Here is a 12113-nt window from a genome sequence, read left to right on the forward strand (position 1 = left end):
TGTGTGACTCAGGCTTCCCCAGCCAGCATAGCTATCGGGCAATGGCTTTTTATCCTGGGATATCAGGAAGGAGAATGCAGAAGGGGAAAGTAGTCCTCTTATAGCCCACAGCCAATTGACCATAAAGGATTTTTCTGCCAAGACGACTTATCTCTTACAAAACGATAATTGGGTTCTACAAAGTAGAAATGTATATTTACTAAACAGGAATGTAAAAGGAAATTTGATGTATTAGTAGGAAACAGTCAGGGCGCCTGGGTGGCTGAGATGCTTAAGCGTTTGTTTTCAGCTCGGGTCATGATCCCAGGGTCCTGGGATCAAGCCTGGAGTGGGGCTCCCTGCTCAGTGCGGAGCCTGTTTCTCCCTCTCCCTCTGCCATTCCCTCCACTGTGCTCTCTGGCTCTGTCTATCTCTCTGTCAAATAAATAAATAAATAAATAAATAAATAAATATTTTTTTTTTAAAAGAAAGAAACAGAACCAGGAGGATAGATGGATAGATAGGTAGGTAGATAGATAGATAGATATGAAGAGATTTATTACAAGAAATTAGCTCACACAATTATGGACGCTGGCAAGCCCAATGATCTGCAGAGTGAGTGAGCAAGTTGAAGAGCCAGGAGAGCCAATGGTATAGCTCCTGGCGAAGGCTGGCAGGCTTGAGAACCTAGGACGAGTCAATGCCCCAGTTTGAAGATCATGAGGCAGGACGAATTCTCTTATTCAGGGGATGGTCAGTCTTTCTGTTCTATTCAGGCCTTCAGCTGAGTGGATGAGGTCCATTCACATTATGGAAGGCAATCTGATTTACGCAGTCTATCTATTTGAATGTTAATCTTGTCCAAAAACACCCTCACAGAAACACCCACAATAGTATTTGATTGACAATCTGGACACCCCTTGGCCCAGTCAAGTTGAGAAATAAAATTAATCATCACAACTGAGGTGTTAGTTCATCTGATGTGCAGGCCACACCCCAGCATAGTTAACCTGACTTCAAGTCTACACCTAGTCCACTCTTGGCTCCTATTCACAATAAATATATAGAATGTTTAATGCTTCCTTTCTTTGTTCTTCTTTAACTTGGTGTCAGATCAAACCACTTCTATTCCATGAACCTAGTTATAACCTCAAAGTGTAGAGATCCAGATACAACATTGATTTATTTCATTTCTTTATAAATATCTCCTTTTCTGTTCCCCTTCACCCTTTTGTTTTAATCAATGCTCAGGCAACTTCTCTAAATACCTAATAAATTTTCATTATATTTTATCAATAAATCTACAATCTATGAAATCAGTAATTGACATTTCTTGATGTAGTTTCTTAATCAAAAAATGAAGTCACCTGCTCTTTGACAAAGAAGCAAATGAAATTCAATAGAGACAGTAGTCTTTCCAATAAATGGTGCTGCAACAATTGTGGGGAAAAATGAACCCAGATACAGATCTTATACCTTTCAGAAAAATTAACTGAACATAGAAAATAGTGCTGAAAGACCATGAAAACCAGTAAAAGTTTTAGAAAAAAATAAAAGAAGAAAATCTATGTGACCTTGGGTTTGGCAATGAGTTTATTGATATAAAACCAGAAGTATAATCCATAAAAGAAAAAATTGATGTTTGTTTGTATTAAAATGAAAAACTTTTCCTCTGCAAAAGATACTGTTAAGAGAATAGAAAGATAAGTCATAGACTAGGAGAAAATATTTGCAAAACATGTATCTGAAGCCAAATTGTTCTCTATAGGAGTTGGAGTTTATAAATAAGCTAGGAAAAAAGGTGCCTTTGATCCATGTAGTATTAGACCAGAGTTAGAAACATCAGCATGAACTCATTTAGCTTAATATAGTTACACAAATAAATATTACAAATATGTGTATATAAGCAGGTTAATGAATATCATACTTTTCCTTCCTCTGTAAGCTCAGTGGGCCTAAAAGCAGTAACACGTAATAGCAATGGGCACATCAAGCACCCAGATCTTGGTTTCTAATACCATTGTTCAATAAAAGGAACAAGGGATATATGGAGAAATTGCTGATTCTAGGACTGAGGCAGGAAAATAATATGAGCATCCTGTAGTGCTAGAAAGTAAACTGTTTAAAAAAAAATAATGGGAGCATAGTAGTCAATCTAAAATTCCCAATTACCAAAGCTGGTACAATTTGAGCAATAAGTAAAGTAGTATTGGAGTATAACTCAAAGCATAAATATAATATCTTTGAGTCCATACTGATAATATATGATTGAATAAATGAGGAAGAAACATACCTCTCATGCAGAAGAATTCCAAATAATTTATGTAGATATTCTGCTCTTGAAGAGGTAGAGGATAATTCTTGAAGTATGGGTTGCATATAGTGACTTCCTTCCAAAGAATACAGTATAAATAAGGGGGAGGAAAAGTAACTTTGCAATGGAGAAACCTGACAAGCACTACCTCAAGCCAGGTGATTAAGGTCAACATCAACTGGAATTAGTCATGTTGATAGTTAAGTTGATGAAAATGGCACTTGTGTAATCCTCCCAAAAACCTGTAACTCTAGTCTAATCATGAGAAAAATAGCAGACAAACCTCATCTGAGGAACATTCTACAAAATACCTGACCAGGATGCCTCAAGATCATCAGTTATAAGGAAAGTCTGAGAAACTGTCACAACCAAGAGAAGCCTAAGGAGATATAATGACTAAATGTAATACGGTATCCTGGATGAGATCCTGGAACAGAAAAAGAACATTAGGTAAAAGCCAAGGAAATCTGTATAAAGTATGGTCTTTAGATAATAAAAATGTATCAATAGTGATTCATTAATCATAACAAATGTACCAAACTAATGTAAGATGTTATTAATAGAAGAAGCTGGGGTGTAAGAACTCTTTGTACTATCCTTACAACTTTTCTGCAAATCTAAAACAGTTCTTTAAAAAAAGATAAATGTGTCATCTAGTTACGTTACCTTTAAATTCCATTCCAAGAATTCCATTATAAAGACCAATATCCAAAATTCTATTTTGAAATTTATTTTATAAATATCACTATACTCAAAATAAATTTATATTATTTATTTTAAGGAGTCAATCACACTGACTAATTAATTCATCTTTCTCTCAATTTCTTTTAGAAGATTAAAAAAATAATTTCCAGTGAAAATCTGAAAATTCCAATATCTCAGGGGTTACCCTGCCTCCTATAAATTAAAGAGGCTGTTTCAGACCAGCCATATACAACAATGGATTTTTTTTTTAATGGTGCTGGTTGAATTTATTTCCCAGGTTCTAATGCTTTTTAATGTTATGTTTCACAAATGCAAATGCCAAAAAACTCCCATAAAATGGAATAAAATAAAATATCACAAGCCTAAGTAAATCTTTGAATGTACTAAGTCTGTTGCCATCAAGGTGAGACCATATCTAAAATAGGCAAGTAGATGATACTTATCTCACTTTTGTTGAACCTCTAGAGAAAACATTCAGATTGTCTTTCACATATTTAATAATCCCTTTGTCAGGGTCTCTTTTTAAATATGAATTCAATCTTTTATGCTGCTGCTTAATACCATTTCTTCCTATTATTTTTCAAGTAAAGATAGAAAACAGTTATTGGCCATTTCCTGCATAACAGTCATGCATGTGTATATAAAGATTATCATTAAATAACCATTCTCTTCAGGTTAAATGAGTACAGTTCCTTTAATCCTTTCAATTCAAAGCCAATCCTTTTGTCTTCTTGTGGGCAGTTATTATCTGAACACTTTTCTAATTTGCTCGTCTCTTCTTTAGTCCAGCACCAAAGAATTAAACTTGACATTTAAGACAATATATTTAAAACCCCCTGTGTGATCTTGGAAGAAAAAATAGTCTATGAAAAGAATAAGGTTACCTAATTTTATCATTAAAAATGAATTTTACTGAAAACATTTCCAATTAGAATTTTGACCTCCCTTTTGTGCATTTGGATACAAAAGGGAATGTAAAATCTGATAGAATATAACTTTTTAAAGAACATCCCCTCCACATGAATATTAAAATATAGGCTATTTGTTGGGACATGGGTGCAATGAATTGGTTAGCAAATTAATTCCAATATAAAGTAGTAGTGGAAGGACATATTTGATATTTTGCCATCCCTGGCAGCTCTCATTTCAGGCAGCAAGATTCCTTGAACTGTGAAAAGGCTTTCCTGCTGCTCACAGTATCTGTAGCCACATAGCTTTCGGAACACAATTTACTGCCTTTGTCAAATAGGCCTAAAGAGACATGACATTGTCCTCTGGGCTCTGCAGGAGATCCTCTCCCATATGGAGGCTTGGTCATTTGGGCCTATATGAATAGGATTAACTCATCGCTTTCACAAACACAATGAGTTACTTATGTGATCACAAAGGAAAATATTATGTAAAGCACTTAGCATAGGCCTGCCATCTACTAAGGACTCAGAAAAACAGCTAGCTCTTTTTTAAAAAGGAATTTGCAAATTACAAATTTAAGGCCTTGTAACCATGGTAGAAAGGTTTGGGTTTTTTTTTTTTTCCATGTTGTAAATGAGAATTTTTTCCTGATAATTCCTCTGTTTGCTTGGTTATTTGGAATTTATCTTAAATAAACAAGACTCATGTCCTCAGAGATTTATCAGAAGTGAAGGTGACACTCTCAATCTCAGTTCTAAATGGTCCCATACCCTTAACCAGTTTGTAAAACCAAATTCTAACCTGGTGGTTAAGGTATTAAGTGCTCTAGCTCTTGACCATCCTTTTCCCTCTCTTCAGAAGGTCTTAGTTCCCTGAAACTCCTACCTGGGAGCTCCTTGCCAAGGGCCCTGGCTTCACTCTCCTTTTCCAGCCTCCATTTCCTCCCTTCCCTGTCTCACAAGGCATGGAATAAAGCCTCCTCTTCTCTCATTCACAGAATCTGAGCAAACTCACCCTTCACACTTACCATGGTCCCACCTAGTACATCATATGCTAAGATACTGACATACCACCAATTCCAGTGCAGCCAGTATTGTGATTGCGTGTGTGACTGTTAATAACAGAGAAATAAATATGGATATATGGGCATAATACCATGTGTCCATGAAGGTGCCAAACACACAGACTGAGGATGTTTATCATCTTCCTCTTGGGCTCTCTTAGAAAGCCCCTGAAGACGTGGTCCATATCTTTTAAGTACTCAGTGGATCCTCATATAATATAGCATTACATCATCTCCAAGGATGATAATTACTGGGCTAGAGTTTTCAAGACTACCATAAGGGTAGTCAAGGGTAGACAAAACAGCTAACAGTGCCGGGGATTGGGAAAAAGTTCCTGAGAAAAAGCAGTACCCTAAGTCTCTGTTAATCAAATTTGCTCTGTAAACAATGTGAAATTGAAGTAATGATTTCAGATCAACAAAATACTTCTGGCTAACTTACCCAGGTAATTGACATACATTTGGCATTTGTCGCATGAGACATCTGGACAACAAAACTTTTCATAAGAACTTATCAAAGAAGTTCCTCTTTAGGGATTCATTAAACTTAATCTCCCCCAACTTTTTACTCATGCTTGGACATGCTCAAACCAAGACGCACAAGTCCACAGCTGTTGCTAAGTAACAATTATGCTTTGAGAATATTTTTTAAAAATATATTCATACAGGGGCTCCTGGGTGGCTCAGTCATTAAGCATCTGCCTTCGGCTCACATCATGATCCCAGGGTCCTGGGATCAAGCCCCGCATCGGGCTCTCTGCTCCGCAGGAAGCCTGCTTCTCCCTCTCCCACTCCCCCTGCTTGTGTTCCCTCTCTCTCTGTCTCTCTCTCTGTCAAATAAATAAATAAATAAAATCTTTAAAAATATATACATATATTCATACACTTAAAAAATAAATTCAGTGTTCATCTTTGGATTTTTAGTGTATTTGAATCTTCTTGATGGAAAGGATATATCACAAATATGGCTTATTTACATGGTTCTCGATAAGGCAGCCCATTAGGGGAGTTATTTGTAAAAAAAGAACAAAATAGCTATAGCACCAGGAGCCCAAATATCTGTTTCAGGGCTGGAATATAGCTTTAATCTCATGCCTTGAGAAGCCTTGTCAGTGGAAAGAAACCCAGTATGACATCTTGGTTACATCCTCTATCAGGAGCCATGTTCAGAACTGCAGTGTGCATGGCAGGAATCCTCCTTTAGGAATGCATGCAACTTCTGCTCAAACCAATGCATTAGGAAAAAAACCCAAAAAATCCAAAATGGTACACAGGGAGTCCTACCCTGATTCAGACTTACATCCTTTTACAAAGAGACTGCATTTCTAAGGGGGTATCTAAAGTACTTTTCTGCTTCTCAGTTGCCAGTCACAGAGGGTCATCTGACTCAAGAAAGGAAACATTTCCATTTTATAAATAGAAAGGGCATTACAAATATCTTTTGCCTAAAGAAAAATATTAATGAGATAAATAAACCCAAATGTTGGTAAAGTGTCAGCCAAAACATGTTCATCACTGTCAGTTTGAGTCAATCATGCAGCATCCTGAAGTTCAGAACAGCAGGAGGCCGTTGCTAAATTGGGATTATAAAAGGTGTCTTCATACTCAGGATCTATAATTCCAAGGAAGAAGCAGGATGAATTTCCCCCTACTCTGTATAAAAGAAAGACTGAAAATTACCTGGAGGGAAGCCTCTTCGTTCGTGTTTTATTTTAGTAACACTCACCTCCCCGTCCCTACCCTGGCACCACTGCCTGCAGAAGTAACTGCTCTACTCCATCGGAGGTAGGAAATACAGTGGTTACATTGTCTGGAGCCAAACTGCCTGGGTTTGATTCTTGGATCCCCCAGGTGATTCCACACCAGTGGGCAAATCATTAAATTTCCCTGAGCCTCAGTGTCATCATCTATAAAATGCAGATAGTAATAAAAACCTCAGAAATTTTGTAAAGGTCAAAAGAAATAATGTTTAAAGTTCTCAGGTGACCAGCATACAGATTGATAAATATTAGCTATTAATAATAGAAATGCCCACAACATTTACTCTGAGCTTCTTTTATAGAACATAGCACTCACAACACTGGATTTCAGTCTTTTGTGTGCGTATTTTACCATCTCAAAATATTGGGAGGATCTGTGTGGAAAGCATCCTTAAATTCATCCAGCATGGTGCCTACGACAACACTCTTTGTGAATCAAATGTAAGACTCTTTCATTCTTTGTAGTATAAGGTCTTCATATCAAATATTTCACAAATCCCTGAAAACATTTTCATTTTGCTTAATGAAGACAATATTCTTTCAACCCAATTATTGATCACCTATCACTCTACATTAAAATTTACCAGTATTTCATTTTAAAATTATGATAATTTAAATTATAGACCAACATGAAATACTTCTGCTTTATAATTACTAAAATTGGGAATGTGAATTCTGCTCTGTCCAGAATGAGGGCAATGTAGAGCAAGGTAGCTCAGATTGAAATCCCACAAGAACCTGGCAACCAACATTGGAAAGTGCACACTTTTTCTGGAGGTGATTCTCATTTATCCCCAATGCTAAGGCAGCCTCATCAACTATGGCAAATATTTAGTGAAAACCTACAGTTCTCTGCAGAACCTGCCATATGTTTATGAAATACATGATTTATAATAAGTGTATTAACCTTCATATCTAAATTGATAATTTCTTTGACTATTTAGGAATATAGTAGTTTCTTGATCAATATATTCAACATATTTATCTTAATAGTCTCTAACGCAACCCATTTTCTTGCTCACATGAGCCAAGGACAGCAATGGGATTAGATTCTCTTTCTCTTCAGTGCCTGAATACATGTATTCCCTGATGACAAAAGGAGGTTTGGACCAGAAAAGATTTCTTCCATGTGCTCTGTATATCTTTTCCCAGAGGGCATCAAAACTGTAAGTGAAATCCCACACAACTCGGGAAACAGAATAATCTTTACTCATACTATAAATATGAAGGGGGATAAAATCTTTGGGGGATAAAATTTTGTTTTGAATTTAGAGTAAACTAAGCAGGGTAACACCTTGCCCTTGAAGGAATAATTTGGTGACAATTGTCAATTAGATTAGATTTTTTAAATTATTATAATCTTAGCTTATACTATAATTATATGAGTAATTGCAACAATCCCACCAATTTATTCCAAAACTTCAGTTAGGTCTTTAGACCACTAAATGTTATTTTTAACCTAGTTTAAAATTCATGTGGATAAAGGGGAAAAATGGCAGTTTTTTTTCCTTAGTTTTATTCATTCTTTTCCTCAGAGTTTTCCCACATCTGTTTTAAAGCTCAGTTGATAAACAATATTTTCTTCCTAGAAACTTGGCACTTTGTACATAAAACAACCACAATACTATTGTCTATTCCTTCAGATAAATTGGGAAAATATGCAAAATACACAAACACACTCAAAAAGAGACGCACACAGATACACACATACCCCTCCACACGGAATCAAGAGAACAGTGTTGGCCAGGACCTAAGGTAGAAGGTGAGTTACTGCAGTTTACTGGAATTAATAGCCCAGGGTTGACACAGACCCAGGCAAGACCTATTGACAGAGGCTTTAAAGAAGCCCTACTAGATGCATTTCATTCCCTGGCCCCAGCAAAGGAGTATTTAAAGATCTGTTGGGTTTAAAAGGCATTTTCCTGATGATTTAACCTTTGCTGAGCAAGAGCATTTATGACTTTAGCCTTTAAATCTGCAAGTCAGTAGTGATAGTTGTTCCAGGTGTCTAACCTCCTTAATAAACCATCCAAAACTAGGTGGCTTAAAACAATAATCATCGTATACTATCTCTCAGTTTCTGGAGGTCAGAACTTTAGGAGTGGCTTGGCTGTTCAATTCTGACTTGGGTGCCCTCACGACATTCTAGTCAGGTAGGGGCTCAGGCTGGGAAATCACCAGGATTGTTCTCTCATCTGTCCAATGCCAAGGCTGGAAAGACTCAGACAGTGGAGGCTAGGCAGCTGGGCTCATCAAATATCTCCTTCTATTTCTGTGTGTCTCTCTGTGGGTCCTGTCTCCAGCATGGCTTTTTCAAGGGAGCAAAACTTCTTACATGGTAGCTCAGGGCTTCGGTCTGTGGAAGGGAGCAGGAGAGCATCCACCCAGAGGTCACCCAGCATCACTTCCACAATGTTCTAATCATTAGAGGCCAGTCAGCAGTTCAGACCTCATTAGGAGAGAGGAATTACGTTCCCTCTTTTTAAAGGTGTTCAAAGAATTTCCAGATGTATTTTAAAACCATCTCAGTGCTTATGCCTAATAATTACTTGTTTTCATAAGTACTGGATGCATTTTACCCAATAGAATAGCAAGCATAGACTTTTCTTCCTGAAAAAATTTTAAGCTTAAATATATTTCTTCATTTTTTATTATATGCTGAAATAATTCTTAAGCAAATCCTTTGCAAAATGAGGAGAGCTATAAATAAATAGAACAAATAAAATAAACACACAAATATCTGAATGAAATGTTCATAAAGATGTCAGAGTGATGGCATAGAAAATGTTATGAGGTTTTCTGGGCTACTTTTTTGCTATTCCTCTGAACACCATTCTTTTGCTATTCCTCTGTATAATATCTCTCAGAAAAGATAAAGGTTGGTGCTCTAAGTAAGTAATGTTCACAATTTTAAACGTGGGTAGAAATGATGGTTGTGGAAAATAAACATCCTCTTACTTTCTCTTGTAAAATCATTGCTCCCAAATCACTGAGACTGAAAAGTTTGACTTTGAAAATAATTCTAGTTGTGAGCTGATGGAAACTAGAGTAATTATTAACCAAATTCAATAAGTAATAATTAATTTTTGCCTTCTTGTTTGTGCCTCATGAAATATTTCTGCAATCAACTGATATGCCACCACCTGGATTAACACTAAGATGTTTGTTTAGTATTGGACAGGTGTTAACACTGACTAAGAATCAGAGCCTTTTAATTAGCAAAACTCATTTTGTGGAGAGCAAGTTAGGCTTTTATCAATTTAAAAAATCCTTTTTGAATAATAATGAAAATTTAGCCCAGAACATGAGTGTTGCCATAGAGGTGACAATAGGAAAAAAATCACTAAACCCAGAAAAGAGAAACATAAGCCAATCTTTATACCTCTTTCACAATTTTCCCAGAAAGAATTCTAGTGGATTTCCTGCAGGGAAGTTAAATCTTAGAACTCTAAGTAGAGTAGCAAAAACAGATAGGAAATATGGAAACTAAGATCAGCCCAAGATTAAAAGGAGTTTGTAAAAAGCAAAATGCACATGCTGAGATTTTTTTAAATTTTATTTTCCAGGTTGAACTTGCCACATAATATAGAATCAATGTACTGATCTATTTTTTCAGATTATTTTCATATTTTTCTATAATAAAACTTGATGGAGAAACTAAAGAGAGAGAAATTCTCAGTTCTAAATGTGCCTGATATTTGCCAATACTTGCCACATGAAAATAACCAAAATAATTTGAGAACTAAAGAAAGATACCTTTCACAGGGACAAGTGTCTTTGTCTACCAACTATAATATATAAAATAAGTGTCTATTCTTGTGGAGAATGTCAAGGCTGAGGTCAGAAACCCCAGGTAAGAACTGTTTAGTAAAGGGTTTTGCCTTTGAAATAAGTACAAGAGAGAAATTACAAAGTTGAATTGCCAAATATACTATATATATAACATCCTTTTATTATGGATAATAAAATTAATTTTTAAAGCTGAGGTATTTTCTTCAGGTGTATTATTTTCCTAATTCCTATAGTTTAAAGGCAGATTGGCCCTATTGGCTATTTCACATAAGAGTGTCAAAATGAATGGGATGCTGTTCTTGGAATTCACACCCTAATATTAATAGTCCCCACCATTCTTAAGGCTTTGTCATATGGCTAGAGTTTTAATTATTGTACTTTTTTTTTTTTTTTTTAGAGGTGGAGAGGAGGGGCAGAGGGAGAAGGCAAGAGACAATCTTCAGCAGGCCCCATGCCCAGCACAGAGCCCTAAGTGGGGTTCAATCTCATGACCTGAGCTCAAATTGAGTCGGATGCTTAACTGACTGAGCCACCCAGGCCCCCAATTAGTGTACTTTTAAAATATAATCCAATTTGAAATTATAGTTTTAGAAATGTCTAGTTAAAAGCCATAATAGAGGCCAGGACTAAAGTGAGGGTGACCAGCTCTCACTATGTTAGCTTTCATTTCTCATAGAATGTAAAAAGCACCATAAAGGAAGCATAAATCAAGGTTTTTCATCCCCTGGACACCAGAGAGTTCTGAGACTTGGAACCAGGGCTCACCCTTTTGGGTACTCCTTTTCTAAATCTGTACACTTGACTAATTGTCTAACATCCTTCCAAGTCTCAACTGTTAGGATTATTTGAAACCAATCCTATAACTTCTGTAATAAAGCCTAAAATCTAAAATTAAATGCCAAAAATGAGATAACCAAGAAACAAACTATTACTTAAATTCCCCTTTGGAGACACTATTTGGTTATGATATACCAGGCTTGGCACATGAAGACTAGTCAGTTTCTATTGCTAAGTAGACACATTTACAAAGTCACCACTAATTTATTAATAAAACATTTATTGAGGTTCAGCTAGATATAAGACATGGTAGTGGATGCTAAGAAAGAAAAAGGTGTAAGTCAGTCTCTCCCTGGACTTGCATGCACAGGGATCTGAGACAAGCATGCCTCAGAAGATAAACCATGATGTTGCACAATTAAGAAATAAAACAAGTGATTGTGATATTAGGGCAATGATACACCGAGGGGAAATATCTAACCATTTTGCTAAATGTAGCAATGGCTGGGAGGGCTGTGGCTCTAGTCTCCCTATACCCTCCTTCAGCATCTTGCAGAGTTACCACAAATAAACAAAATCTATACAAGAAATGGTGTGTTTACCATGCAAATGCACTTTAAGACAAGTCCCATAGTTTCTATGTCCAAACAATTAATCACATCATTGTGCTATTCCTGAATAAAAAGGCTGGACCTGCTCTTGATTATAGTCACTTTTTAAGGAGACCAGATTTAAATGTTGAGTGATCAATTCACAATTTGGGTCTTGTATATACTAGCCTGAACAAGCATGCATTAAAAACAATGAAAAA

The sequence above is a fragment of the Eumetopias jubatus genome, unplaced genomic scaffold (assembly GCF_037043125.1).
Source record: "Eumetopias jubatus isolate StellerSeaLion01/CBP00866 unplaced genomic scaffold, mEumJub1_p1.0 scaffold_8, whole genome shotgun sequence".
NCBI lineage: Eukaryota > Metazoa > Chordata > Mammalia > Carnivora > Otariidae > Eumetopias > Eumetopias jubatus.